This window comes from Canis lupus, chromosome 12, assembly GCF_048164855.1.
Source record: "Canis lupus baileyi chromosome 12, mCanLup2.hap1, whole genome shotgun sequence".
Classification (NCBI taxonomy): Eukaryota; Metazoa; Chordata; class Mammalia; order Carnivora; family Canidae; genus Canis; species Canis lupus.
Window position 1 is genome coordinate 60,463,341 of NC_132849.1, and position 13,803 is coordinate 60,477,143.

Genomic DNA, 13,803 nt, shown 5'->3' on the forward strand with positions numbered 1-13,803 from the left:
GAGTTTGAAAGGAGACACCTACCTGAAGTTCAGCTTGCTATTGTCAACTGCTTTTCCAGGGTTGGGAGAAGGCCAGATAGACGTCCAGTTGTCATGCCAGTGAAGTGTGGGTCATTCAGATTTAACGGCTGTTCCTTGTAGGCCACTTTCTTAACCAAAACAGCATCAATAGAACTGAGGTACACACTTCCTGACGTTGTTTGCTGTCTGCCTCTACCAGAAAATCATGGGTCCCTGGAGGACAGAAAATATCTCTGAAGGTCTACCACAGTGTCTGGCCACGGAATTCATGCACAGTATTTGTGGAAGGCGCACCTAGAGTCGAGTTGAGACAGCAGAACAGCTGACAAATGCCCTTCTGATGCGAGGTATCCTGTATGCATCCACGAGAGACTCCGCAGAGACAAGCCAACCTTTCTCCCCAGAGTCGGACAATGTGCCCATGCTTCTTGGTCTGACCTTCTCTAAAGAGTATTTCCTTCATGGATCACTCTCTTCTGTGGTCCCCACTGTCCCCCACACACATTTCCATCACTGGGCCACATTTGTTTTCCTCCGTTTGCCTCTCCAACTTCATTGCAACACTCCTGAGAACAGGGTCTGGGCATCCTGTGTCTTTGTAACCTCAGTACCTGGTGTGAAAACCAACCCCTGCCAAATGCTTAATAAGCATTGGTAGAATTAACTAGATAAGTGGACTGTGAGGAACTCCATAAGCAAACCTCTCATTTTGCTCTGCTTTTCATGTGGGGATCCTAAAGAAGTTCCTTAATCAGAACTTCTCGCCTGGTGCACGGTGTAGCTCAAATGAATTGAGGGTGGGTCACCTTACTGACCCCTGTGGCCTTCAAAGTGCCAGATGGGGTCTGAGCTGGTGAGAGCCCAGCTGATGGCCTCAACCATGAGCAGCCTCCTTCTTTCCCTGCAGAAGACTGAATATAAATTATTTTCAGAGTCTGTCACGACATGGATAAAGCTAAAAGCTTGAGAGGACTTTCTCTCCCAAGATCAACAATAAGAGACACTACTTAGCACTGTTCCTTCCCGGATGTAAATTCTTTCTGGAAGGCAGCTTCCCCACTGCTTCATCCACACCAGAGGCCTTTGATCTTTTACAGCCACAGCCCCGTCCAGCTACCCAGTCTGCCAGCTTATTCCTAGAGAAACAACTCACATTTCCACCTGAAGAAGAAAAGCAGGCATCCAAAGTCTTCAAGACTTTGGTCTACAATGTAGCTAAATCTGAACAACCTAAGCCCGATTTCTGAATCTAAAGCAAATACACAATGCACATATACCCAACTGCCATCACAGCAACATAATTGTGGAAAGCCTGTATTAGAGGAGATCTAGCATTTTTCTTGAAGGGGGACATTCCACACCATTGACAACAACAAAATTAGCTATAAGGCAAATAGCCCTTTACTTCTCACGGTGTCCCAAATGCTGACAATACTGCATAAATCAGAAAGCCTCCTGTGAGATGGCTTTGAGTTACAATCTCCTCCCCTGTCAGAGGGTGGCTGTGGAGATTGTATCACCTGAGAAAATTGTGAGGAAGCGTCCAGCCTTTCCCCAAACATCTGTGGGCAACATCGTGCCTAGTACATGGCAGGTGCCATGCATGAAGGAATGAGCGAATGAATGAATTTATAACCTGTGATTCTCGATGCAGCTCTTGTCTTCTTTGCATTGGTGGATAAGTTCCCTTGACCTTCATTTCAGATGATATAATTGAATTCAATCTGAGCTCTTCCGTCAACACTTCCTCAATCCTGTCTTAAGAGCCCGCCTACCCAATTACAGCAGGCCACCTGATGCTTCCTGGGGCTCTCGGGAGGCTAGTGACATCTGGAAAGCTCTTGAAGGTGCATACATGCAGCCCTCTCCACTGTGACAGAGGGGAGGACATGTATTGTGCATCACACACGTTGGTGATGGCTGCAAAATTTCTCAGTGGAGGCGCAGACAATTATGAGAGTCTTTAGTGGGGCAGGTCCTAATGAGCTGAAAGTCAATGCATTTCTAGAGGAAAGACAGATTTTGAAGAGAGTCTGGCACCCTAAGGAATTCTGCTAGTCTTGCAACGCTAATGCTACCCTAAGGCTTTGCTGGCAAATGCTTGCTCTGAGAGCCACATTTCCAAGACAAGTCAAATCCTGCCACCATGCTCACTTCCAGTCTTTCTTGTCATCCTCTGCTTTCAACTGTCTCCTAAGATAGCACACGCACACTCGATGGGCTGTTTGATGCAAGACGATGATTATCCCTATTATCCTTCACCAAGTGCTATGGTTTTGGGGAGCTGGTTTCCCCGTTCTTTCCACAGTGATTTCCAACAGGTATCTTCCAGGCAAATAGCTACCCATATACTCTAGGGCCTCCCTCAACCCTGCAACTCTGTGACACACAGCTCCACCCTCTCAAGCTCTCTTTGCTGTTTTGAAACCTTTAAAATTAAAAATTAAACTGTGAAGTCATTTTTTATAACTTAGTTCATTATTAAAATTTAAAAAGTGACATAGATTTTTTTTTTTAACACCAGCTTACTTTATACTCAGTGCTCTTTCTCCACATGATGAGGAGGTGGGGTGGCATGGCTGCAAGGAGATTATGGATTGGAAAGATGGGTGTGTGTGGGAATAGGAGGACAGGCATTCCCTCTGCTCAGCCCCTCGGGTGGTCCTGGTCTCAGATGTGTCCCCCGCACTACACGCGCATGGCCGTGCCCCAGGGAGACAGGCTGCCTTCTCCCCTTTGACTTGCCGTTACTAGCCTTGGTGTCTCTGAACATTGTCTCCCCACATGTAGCTCCAGGATAGCTAGATGATTGGTTTCTTCATTCCCTACTGGCTCCAAAAACACTTCATATACCTGCTTCTTTTTAGAGCTTAATTATGAGCAAAACTGCCCAAAGCAGAAAGTTACAAACTAGCAACAGGGGAAATTAGGGCATTTCTGTGGTCTCACTTTCAAGTCCTGTTCCATCACTCATTTCTAACATGAGCTACAGAGCGGTGTAGATTTTTTGTCTTCTTCAGGCCCCTACTTCTCCTTATGATTAGAATATGCCAACAATATAAGAATAATTTTTGGTCAAAATGGGAAATTTGTCTTACTAAATATAAATGGCCCCAGCTCATAAAGCATCAGGCTTGATGAGGGGTGGTCATGGCTGAGCTAAACCATACATGCACTTATAATGAAGTTACTTATTTATATCACAGCCATAATTTCTAGATGCCACTGCTATGAAAGACTTTTGATGGCAAACATCATACTTCTGCTTGCCTACTGATGCTGTTGTTGGGGAAAAGAAAATGTTCAAAGATTACTTAAAAAAATAGAACAGTGTACAGAATTTATCTTAGATTGAGTTTCCCCTGATGCAAACTCTGAGACAGTATGACTGCAAGTAGTTTATTTAAAAGGTGATCCTGGGGAGAACCAGTAAAAACAAGAGGAAGTAAGCTAGACTAGGGAAGAAGCCAAGAAAAAGAGTATTTGTGCAACCAGGGCCTCAACCCCACAGGTGAACTCTGAGCTTAGAGGAAGCCACCCCTCAGCAATACCCCAGGCAGGGGTGGGCACCTGGGCATTTACCCACCATAATGGGTTGCCAGCACAGGTAGAGGGCTGCTCCCAGGGCCATGGAACACCCAGTCTTCCAGCCTGCCTGGGTGCTGCTTAGGCAGCAAAGAGAGCCTGGAGACAGAGTCACAGACCATTGGAAGGGACTGGTGAGTGTTCGATGTGCATGAGGAGGGAATGGAGAGGAGATACAGTTGGAGCACCCACCACAACTGCTACAAAACCACTACATAAGTTGTTGGCTACAATTTTTTCATTTGAAGTAGGAAGATAGGCATTGTCCTTCTCAACCAAGTTGAAAAAAAAAATCTAGTACAAATGAGATAATAATGAAGTGAGTGAGGGAAAGTTCATCTTGCTCTTGCTATATGCTGTTAAAGTGTCCCATAAATTGCAACACCTCCAACCCATCTCCAAGACTTCTCTTGAAACCCATCAGGGTAACTTCTGACAGATGTGTCCCAGTGTACTTTCTTTCTCTTTCTTCTTGCCTCCTTTTCTCCTTCCTTTCCTACAGATTTCAGAGAGACAGGGACTAACTAGCCATAATTTGAAAGGCCACAGTATATTAATCATATATACTGAATTTTGTAAAACTGTCCAATATTGAATTTTTCCATGATTTCATTTTTAGTTCATTACATAAATGTTTGCTACTAATAACCTGAAGTACTTTGGCCACTTCTTGATTGTCATGGTTTATATTTGTTAGGTATGTATTATAGACAGGCATTATTCTAAGCCTGCTTAATGGATCATTGATTCCTAAAGTAGTGTATGAAGTAGAGACCACTATTACTCTCATCTTATATGTGAGGAACTAGGCAAGAAAAGGCCAAGAGCAGCGGTTTGGCGCCTGCCTTTGGCCCAGGGCGCGATCCTGGAGACCCAGGATCGAATCCCACATCAGGCTCCCAGTGCATGGAGCCTGCTTCTCCCTCTGCCTGTGTCTCTGCCTCTCTGTCTCTCTCTGTGACTATCATAAATTAAAAAAAAAATTAAAAAAAAAAAAGAAAAGGCCAAGAGCAGCCTGTGCTCAAAGAGCAACTGTGTGGCAGGGGTGGGATCAAACTGAGGAAGTCTGGGTCCGCAGTCTGTTCTTCACTTCTCTCTGGTTCCTAACTGATGACTAAGCATCCTCGTGCATGCCTGTCAGGCATCTCAATGTGCAGTAGACAGAAGGACTTGAAAGCATGTGTGATTTGTTTTCATGCACCAAGCCGTTTCAGACAATTGCACTTGCTTTTTGGTGTCAATTCTCTTTGTTCCTCTTCATTATGCTGCCAAGTATCAGTGGACATCCTCCTCAAGGAGCTGATATTGAAAAAGCCCCACTTAGTAGAATTTTGCGTTTGATACACAGTCATAATATCATTTCACTAAGAGTAGCAAGCGCAGTATTTATATCAACTCTTGCGGGATTCCCTTAAGACATTTTCATTTAGCTTCTATTTTCACATCCAGTCCTCAATGTTAGAGTGAGGGTCGCAGTCCGATAGCTGAAAAGTTTCTGAATGACATCAAGTGATACCATATGACAATAGTGTTCATGGAAATTTAATGGGAGCCAAGATCCAAATTTAATGAGTAATATAAAGGAAATCTATACACTCTATGAGACCAGGTACTTTCTCCCTCTGATTCATGATTGTATCCACAGTGTGTAAAGTCTTTTTATGGATTGAAGAAATGTTTCTTATTAAATTTTTTTAGCACAGCATTAGATCTACAGAACATTATGAAGTAAGTACAGGGAGTTCCCAAATATCCCACTGCCAGGTTCTCTCTTATTAACATCTCACATTAGCATGGCATATTTGTTAATTAATGAATTGCCTTGCATACTGATACCTTGTTATTAACTAAAGTCCATAGTTTATCCAGATTTTCTTAGTTTTTACCTAATGTCCATTTTGTGTTCCAGGATCCCAGGGAAGATATCACATGACATCTAGTTGAATTTCCTCTTTTGGGTTTTCTTGGCTGTGATGGTTTCTCACGCACTTCTTGTTTTTATTAATTTTAACAGGTTTGAGGGGATACTAATCTAGTATTTTATTTTTATTTTTTTTTCTAATCTAGTATTTTAAAGAATGTCTCTTAATGGGGAGTTTTATGATTGTCCCCCCTTATTTGACTGGGATTATGTGCTTGGGGGAGGAAAACCACATTTTCATCACATTGCATAAAAGGTATACGCTACTGACATGACTTGTCAATGTTGGTGTTGACCTGGATCTTGTGGTTGAGGTAGTGACTGTTGTTTCTCTTCTGCCCAAACTCTTTCCTTTGGAAGGAAGTCATTCTGTGTGGCCCACACTTAATGAGTGAGGGACTAGGCTCCATCCCCTTGAGGGCAAAATCCTCCAATAAATTACTTGGAATTCTTCTCCGTGGGAGATTGGTCTTTTCTCTCTCATTTATTTATTAATTCAATTTTTTAGTTATGTAAGTAAAAATTCATGAATATATATATTGTACACTTTGGTTTATAAAACAACACTAATTTACATTTTTTGTTACTCAAAGTTTTCCAGCCTTGGTCATTAGGAGCTCTTTCATTTGACCTCTGTGTCCCGTTCCATACTCCCCGATCACTGTGGGGTTTTTGTTTTGTTTTATATTCTTTCGGCCCTTTCTTATGTTCTGATATTATGAAATGATCCAGGCTCATCATGAATATTTTCTGTCTCAGCCCTAGAACCAATTTCTCAGAGAGTCCTAGATCCTCTCACTGGAGAATGGTATTGGAAAACAAGATCTGGGCACCAGATGTGCTTGATGCCCTTGCAGCATCATTGCTTAAGACCAGCTTAATTGATAGAACAAGAAAAAGTATGTGTATACTAACCCGTGTACATTCCTATATCTGTAAATAGTTCTATATGAAACATCTGTATCTTTCAGCAATTTTTTTTTACTAAGGCTATAGGAAGAAATTTTAAGAGTTAACCAATAAATAATGAGGGTGGGGGAGGAAGAGAGAAGCAACTCGACTTCTACTTGATAAGGTGAAACCACAAAGCTCAAGTGTGAAGCATGAAGTGTGGGAAGATGCTGCTAATGCTGTCCAGCACACAGAGCCCAGAGGAGTATGTGGAACAGCAAGCTATACCCTATGTTGGAGAACAGAGCACAGTTCTCCATGAAAAGCTGGCATGGATCCGGATATTTTAGCAGAGCCAAGACATAGCAGGGCCATGAAATCACTGGTCTGCTTAACTCAATTTGGTGAATTCCTTATGTGTATGTGAGTTAAGCTGTGGCCTTTACATGTCAAAGCAGATGTGCAGAAAGTGGAAAAATTCTAAAAGACAGCAACTGGTGGGGCAAAGTAGACACAAAACTTGCAGGAATGAAGACATCTTAAACAATTCCTCACTGCAGAGAGAAAAAGTGGTACAGAAAACCATAGCAAACTTCCTCCAGGGGCAGGAGCTGGGCAAGTCAGGGCCCAGCTAACCCAGTGTCCCAGGTGAGCTGACCCCATCCCTCCATCCCTTCCATACTCTCTGTAACATCTCATTCAGGGGGAAGAGACCCCCTTGGAAATGCATCCCATGTAGAAGACTATCTAACAAAAGATGATGAAGAACAAGTCACAACTGTCAGAGGCAGCACAGCGATGGCTTCCAACATGGCAGAAGATGTCTGGAAAACATGAGCAAACATTGTCTGTGCTCAGAGAATTGAGGGGATGGTAAAATAATTTGTAACCAGCAGGTTGACTTTGTGCCAAGTGTGAAGCACTCAGGGAAGGACAGATAAAAGGATCAGATGAAAAGAGAGTAAGAAATTCACCTTTGAAGAAGGCAGTAGTTTAAGTAAGTTGGCCTTTGCAGGAAAAAGATTCAGAGGAAATGTGCTAGTATCTGAAGAGGCTGAGAGCACTAGTCACCTCCAAGGAATCGGAATATTCATAGCCAGCAGCCTTGAAGTCATAAATCGTGGAGATGATTGTGATGTGTATTTCCTGAGTAGGTGGGAGGCAGGGAACAACAGTCGTGTCACCCCCTCATGGCTTGTTAAATCCCAAGACTCTTGGAAACACAAGAGACACACAGGTGGGGATAGAAGGGAAAGATAAAATAAATACCTAGTTTCTGGTATAAATGGGGAAACAATGAGTTTGGGAACATCTCATTTTGTTCTCCTATATACTATCAAAGGTCACCTTAATTTGAAATTCTCAGCCTTCATTACTCTAGGATGCTTCTGGAAAGTATTGAGTGACAACTTCTTTGATAGATGTATCCCCTGCAACATGATATTTTTTTAAAATATGAAGTACGATCAGCACTATCCAACCAAGACCAAACGTTCTCAGAACCAACCAGAAACACTGAAGTTTGCAGTCATTCTCGTCTGAATCAGCTACAAGGACACATATGATTAATGTGATAGCGGGAGCCTCTAACTAGATATCTAATCACAGCAGAGTGCTTGGAACAAACCCCACATGAAATCATAGCACTTCATTTTACATGGCCTCACACAGGGAGTCCTTTTGCATTTGGCAATAGTTGAGACAAAGCCAGTCCAAGCTCCCCTGCAAAGGGATAAGCTGCATCGCTGGGAGTAAGGGAAATGTATTTGCTGATCACCACCTGCATTCCACGAAACGCCTCACACATATTATTTCCCTAATCTTTACTACAACCTTGCACGGTAGACATTATTCCCCCATTTTACAGGTAAGGAAACAAGGACTTGGAGAAGTCTATATGGTCAAGGGGAAACTCCTCTCCAAGTCAATCTTATCCCCAAATCCATGCTCTTTGCTTGCCACCGTGTTGGCTCCCAAGTGTTTCTCTTCTCTACCATTTTGCTTTTTAGTTTGTCTTAAGGAAAAGAAGTCTCAAGCAGGAGGCGGCACGAGTCAGTGAAGAGAGAACCATGTGGGACTCAGACAATCCCGACACTAACTCCATCTCCGCATGACCTTCAACCAGCTTTCTAAAATTTCCTGATATGTCCAATGAGGAGGAAAACTAAACCTTTCCTTCTCCATTCTCTGAAGAGTCACTGCATGCAAAAATAAATGCAAGTTAGCATCAATCCTCCTAAAATCACAGTAACAATTTTTTTTTCTGGGCCAACAATAAGCCAAGAAACCCAAAAGGTACATTTGGGTTTCTTCTTAAATTTCTTTTTAAAATGTTGCAGAATCCAAGTATTTGCCCATTTTTATCTCATGTTCTCTCTCTAAAACAATAGTGTATTCTAAACACAGGCATTCCCCCAACCTCGTCTCACAGCCAAAACCAGCTGCTGGCTCTGGCACCGGTGTTCTTTTTAAATAGACTATGGTAAAGTCTGAAACAAATGCTGAGTTCTTTCTTCTATGGAAGAAGTGTCTTATCACTCAGAAGTTTAGTGCTCCAGTGTAGCTCTTATTGATAATAAAAGCTGGAATCTGGCACCTACATGCCATGACTCCTTGATGTTTTAGGTAAACTGGCCCAAAAACCCCACTTGCAAAGCCTGGAGACAAAAAGCCCTCAACTCCTCAACCACACCTCAATTCTCTGATGGGGTGTCCATCAGGTCCTCCTAACATCTGAGGGTCCTAGATAGGAATTACACTTAGCTGTGCTATCTTCCACCCTCTTCCCTGACCCTCCTCTGTTACCTCTCACTTCTCATTGACCCTCCCCAGCATAGCAACTGGGGATTCTTTCTTGATCACATTATTAGTAACTCACTGGCCAAGCCATATGGCTTATCAAATATGTCTTCCAGCCAACATTAGTGTTCTTCCTAAGGGGAGATCTATTAAGTAAAATTGGCCTTGAGAAGAGCCATGGGAAAATAATTCCATCCTGTAGAAACTCAGAAGATGATAAAAGATGGGTCTCATTAACTTTGCAAGGATTTCATATTTTCATTGACTTACAATACTGCTGCCATCATGTAATCTCTTCTTTGCCCACTCCCTACCTCTGTACTGGTATCGGCCCCTCATGTGTGCCCAGTGGACCAGTCAGAGTCCTGCTTGAAAACTCCTGGCACTCTCAAATTGGGTCATTTGAAGAAATGTTAATAATGATTATTCACAAATTTGTGAGGGGGCTTTCCGAGATCACGAAGAACAGAGTGTTAGCCCAGAGCCAGTGACACTGGGAATTCTTCATATCCCTAACCCTTAAGGGGAAATGGGTAGGAATGGATTCTAAAACTCAAAACCCTGTGTGGAAATTGTTATGGCAGTCAGCAGTCAAGCTCGTCCAGCGCACACGATCTGGGTGGCCCCGGGAGGTAAGGGGTAAACCTGAAACAACCTCTCTTGCTCCTGCCTGATTTCCTGCCAGCACCTCCCACAGGACAACACAACTAGAGTCAGCTCCTAGAACTGACCCTGTAAATCGGAAGAGATCAGTAGAGATCCTGCACAAGCGTGAAGGCCAGTTTCTGGTTGAGAAACGATTCGTCATCTCTGCTTCCACATCTGATGCTGCCCATGCTTTCCCATCCAGGGAAAAGTACCCCCTATTCCAAGTTCAGCGAGAACCCGAGCTCTGCAAGTGGCCCTGTCTGCAGTAGTCGAAATGGTGGCCTTCAGAAGCTGAGAGCGACATTTTCAAGGTAAGCTGTATACAAGATACTTTTTTTTGTACTTGACGATGAGCACAAAGGTAAGTGCAGGAATGACTGTGTCATTTGTGAGAGTCTCAGCCTGCCTTCCTGCTTCTGGTCTGCCCACATTTATGACATCTTAGGCCGAGCGGTCATGTTTGGAATGCCAGTTGCAAATGACCTGTACCAACACCAATGTTTTAAGCGGAGGAAAGAGCACTGAATAGCGCCAGTCCCATAAAGCTCACAATTCTATTCATCACCTTTTCACTGATGGTGATTTCAGTGCTCCCACAGATTTCCTCAAGACTTACCGAAGAAGTCCAAATAACTTAGAGCTGAAGCCCAACATAAGCCAGTTAAACTGCTGAGGTCTTTTTCCCCCCATGTTCCCATTCATAAATGCCCTATCCCTGCAAAGTGGCCGACTCCTGTCTTGTTTACATATTTCCATATCTACTGAGTTCTCACACCCTTCCCACCTAACTCACACGGCTGACTGTGGCAGACCTCTCATCATTCACAAAACTCTCCGAGACCACAACTCAGACTTGCAATGCTTCTTTTCCTGGGCAGACTGCATTGTGCTGGTGCCTGTTATCATGATGGCAATTACTACCACCGACATTAACACTAATTGGACTTCAAATCATGCCAAATACAGTGACAGGTTCTCTATATGCTTTATGTCCCTTAGTGCTCATAACATTACATAAGGTCAGTCCTACTGTTGTTATTTTTTTTTAAATAAATGAAGCATCTACACAAAGAATAAACTAAGTAAGTTCCCCTGGGCCATGCAGCTGATAAGGATCAGAACCAGGACTCAAACCCATAACCATCTTACTCATGACCATGATTATTGACATCATCCTGTCTGAAATCAGTCACAATACATAGTTTCTCCACACCTTAGCACATGCTTTCCTCCTGCTTGGTCCATTCTTACTCAGATTTTAAGACCTAGTCTAGTCCCTAGAAAACTGCCACCCTTCTTATGCAGGCAGATTTCCCTCACAAGTGCATGTGTGCTCACATGGAACCCAGTTCTAGCTCGCTCTACATCCCTAACCACTCTGTACTATACACTTCAGTAAAGCATGTGCATGGTTCCTGCAGTGTCCATCCACAGGATCATAGGATGTGGATGCGGATGTGGGTCCTACTAAGTGTTGCCTACATGCAGGGAGAGCCTGGGAAGGAAAGAGAAAACCTGTAGCTTCAGGACCACACATAGAATCAACTGCTGTAGGCTCAGCTTGGATTTCTTTGCTACATAATATAATCTTTTAAAACTTCTACTTAATCCCTTTTTTTCTCAGCTTTCACTTCTGTGTATCAGATGTATTAGAATGAGGGAAAAGGTAAGATTCAAATGTGGGAAAGTTCAGAGGAGGGTCATGGATATAAGAACAGGGGTAGGAAACTGTAAAAGGGTTTTATCTACCTGTCCACTCCTGGGATGGAAATTAATAGACAACAGAGTGTTTCTACCTTTATATATAAATATAAATATAAATATAAATATAAATATAAATATAAATATAAATAATGTATATATATATGAGATAGAGGGAGAAGGAGGCAGAGAATCTTAAGCAGGCTCCACACCAAGCTTGGAGCTTGATTTAGGGCTCAATATCACAACCCTGAGATCACGACCTGACCTGAGATCAACAGTTGGTCACTTAACCAACTGAACCACCCAGGTAACCCCTCTACCTTTATATTTTTAAAGAAAATGGAAGCAGCTGTTCCTATAGATTTTGTTTTTACCCAAACCAACAAAGACAGTTTAAAGTCCCTTTTCTCTAAAATCTTAGGCACTTTTTGTTTGTCTTTCCAACCTATGCTGAGAACATGCTGTCTGAGGAAATCTTCCATCTCTGAAAGGGCTCCAGGGGAAGAAACAAAAGTGGAGAATAATGCCAGCTGTGTGTAACCACACTGGAATGATGGCATTCTGTCTTTTGTTTTATGGTTTTCTTTCCACTAAGATTTTTAGTGAAAAATATTCAGAATTCCTTACTGCATGTACAAACATACACACAATTGAATATAAAATGTCAACTTCTTGCCTCTAAGAATATTCCAAGAAAACACATTCATTTTGTACTCTATCCTAACTTCAGACAGATTCTTCAGATTATGAGGAAGAAAAATGTGCTCCAATGAGAGGACCCACTTCCTGTGACCCAAATAAATGTCCCCGAGGTAAATTAGCCAATATGTTTCTATGTCCAGGAGTCACAGTTCTTCAATTTTTAGGGCATGGTAATTAATATAAAGCCTAAGGGAAAATTCCACTACAAAGAAGGTGACTTTATATTCTATATATAGAATATATTCTATATTTATATATATTTATATATGTTTATATTCTAATATATATAAATATATTCTATAACATATATAAATATATAAATATTTAATATATATAAATATATAAGTATATATAAATATATTATATAATATATATAAATATAAATATATTCTATATGCTCAAAACTGTAAGAGATTAGTTATGCCTATGTGACAGTGCCTTTAAGATTTGTGCAGTGCACAACCACACAATGAAATGTGAAAGGGAATGGCTGCCATATTCTGCTTTAATATTGACCATGGGAAAAAAAATGTTAAAAACCTTTACATCCCTCAAATAAATGCTGAAAAGTATCTTCAGGTACCCAGACCTGGTTCAAATCCTCTTAGAATACTCTTGAATAAATCAAGTCACCTTTTTGGGTATTCATCATAATCTGTAAAATGGGGACAATAAAGCTAAACTCAAAGAAAAGTGACCAGAATCCAATAACTATTATAACATATGTCATTCATCTGCTGCCACACACGCAACGTATTTTGCCCATGGCTGTATTGACATCCCGTGTGTGGCACATATGACAATCATCCATTTACTTTATTTGGAGTTCCTTGAATTTTGTGGTGAATGGGATGGCTTTCATCCCAAATGTGGCTTGGTACACTTCTCTGTTGTACAAAGCCTAGAAAGCTGAAACCTTTGTTTCTATGATTCCCTTACACTAGGACACTGGCTATAAATCACTTTCTGCCAACTGGTTGATGCTGTGCGTGGCTGGAAGGCAGAAGAGCTATGGGACATTTTCAGGGGGTTGTTTCAGTGTTTAACCCCAGTGTTGCACGTGTTGAGAGTTTCTTTTGGGGGTGCTGGCAAAGTGGATTTGCCTTTGCAACCCCAGGACTGAAGCTATGATTTTTTTTTCTTTTTTTTTCTTTTATTTATTCATTATAGGCACACAGTGAGAGAGAGAGAGAGAGAGGTAGAGACATAGGCAGAGGGAGAAGCAGGCTCCATGCACCGGGAGCCCGACGTGGGACTCGATCCCGGGTCTCCAGGATCGCGCCCTGGGCCAAAGGCAGGCGCCAAATCGCTGCACCACCCAGGGATCCCTTGAAGCTATGATTTTTAACTCAACAGAAGCAGTTATCCTTAGAGAATGAAACAAAGGCTGATGGCAGATGTAGTTATTGCAACAGCTGGTGTTGAGGGGATGCCTACTAAATAAGCAATACTCTTTGAAACAGGAATTGACAATATATGGCCTTATAAGGTCAGAATAAATGGGTCTGGACACTCAGGGGCTCAATGAAATT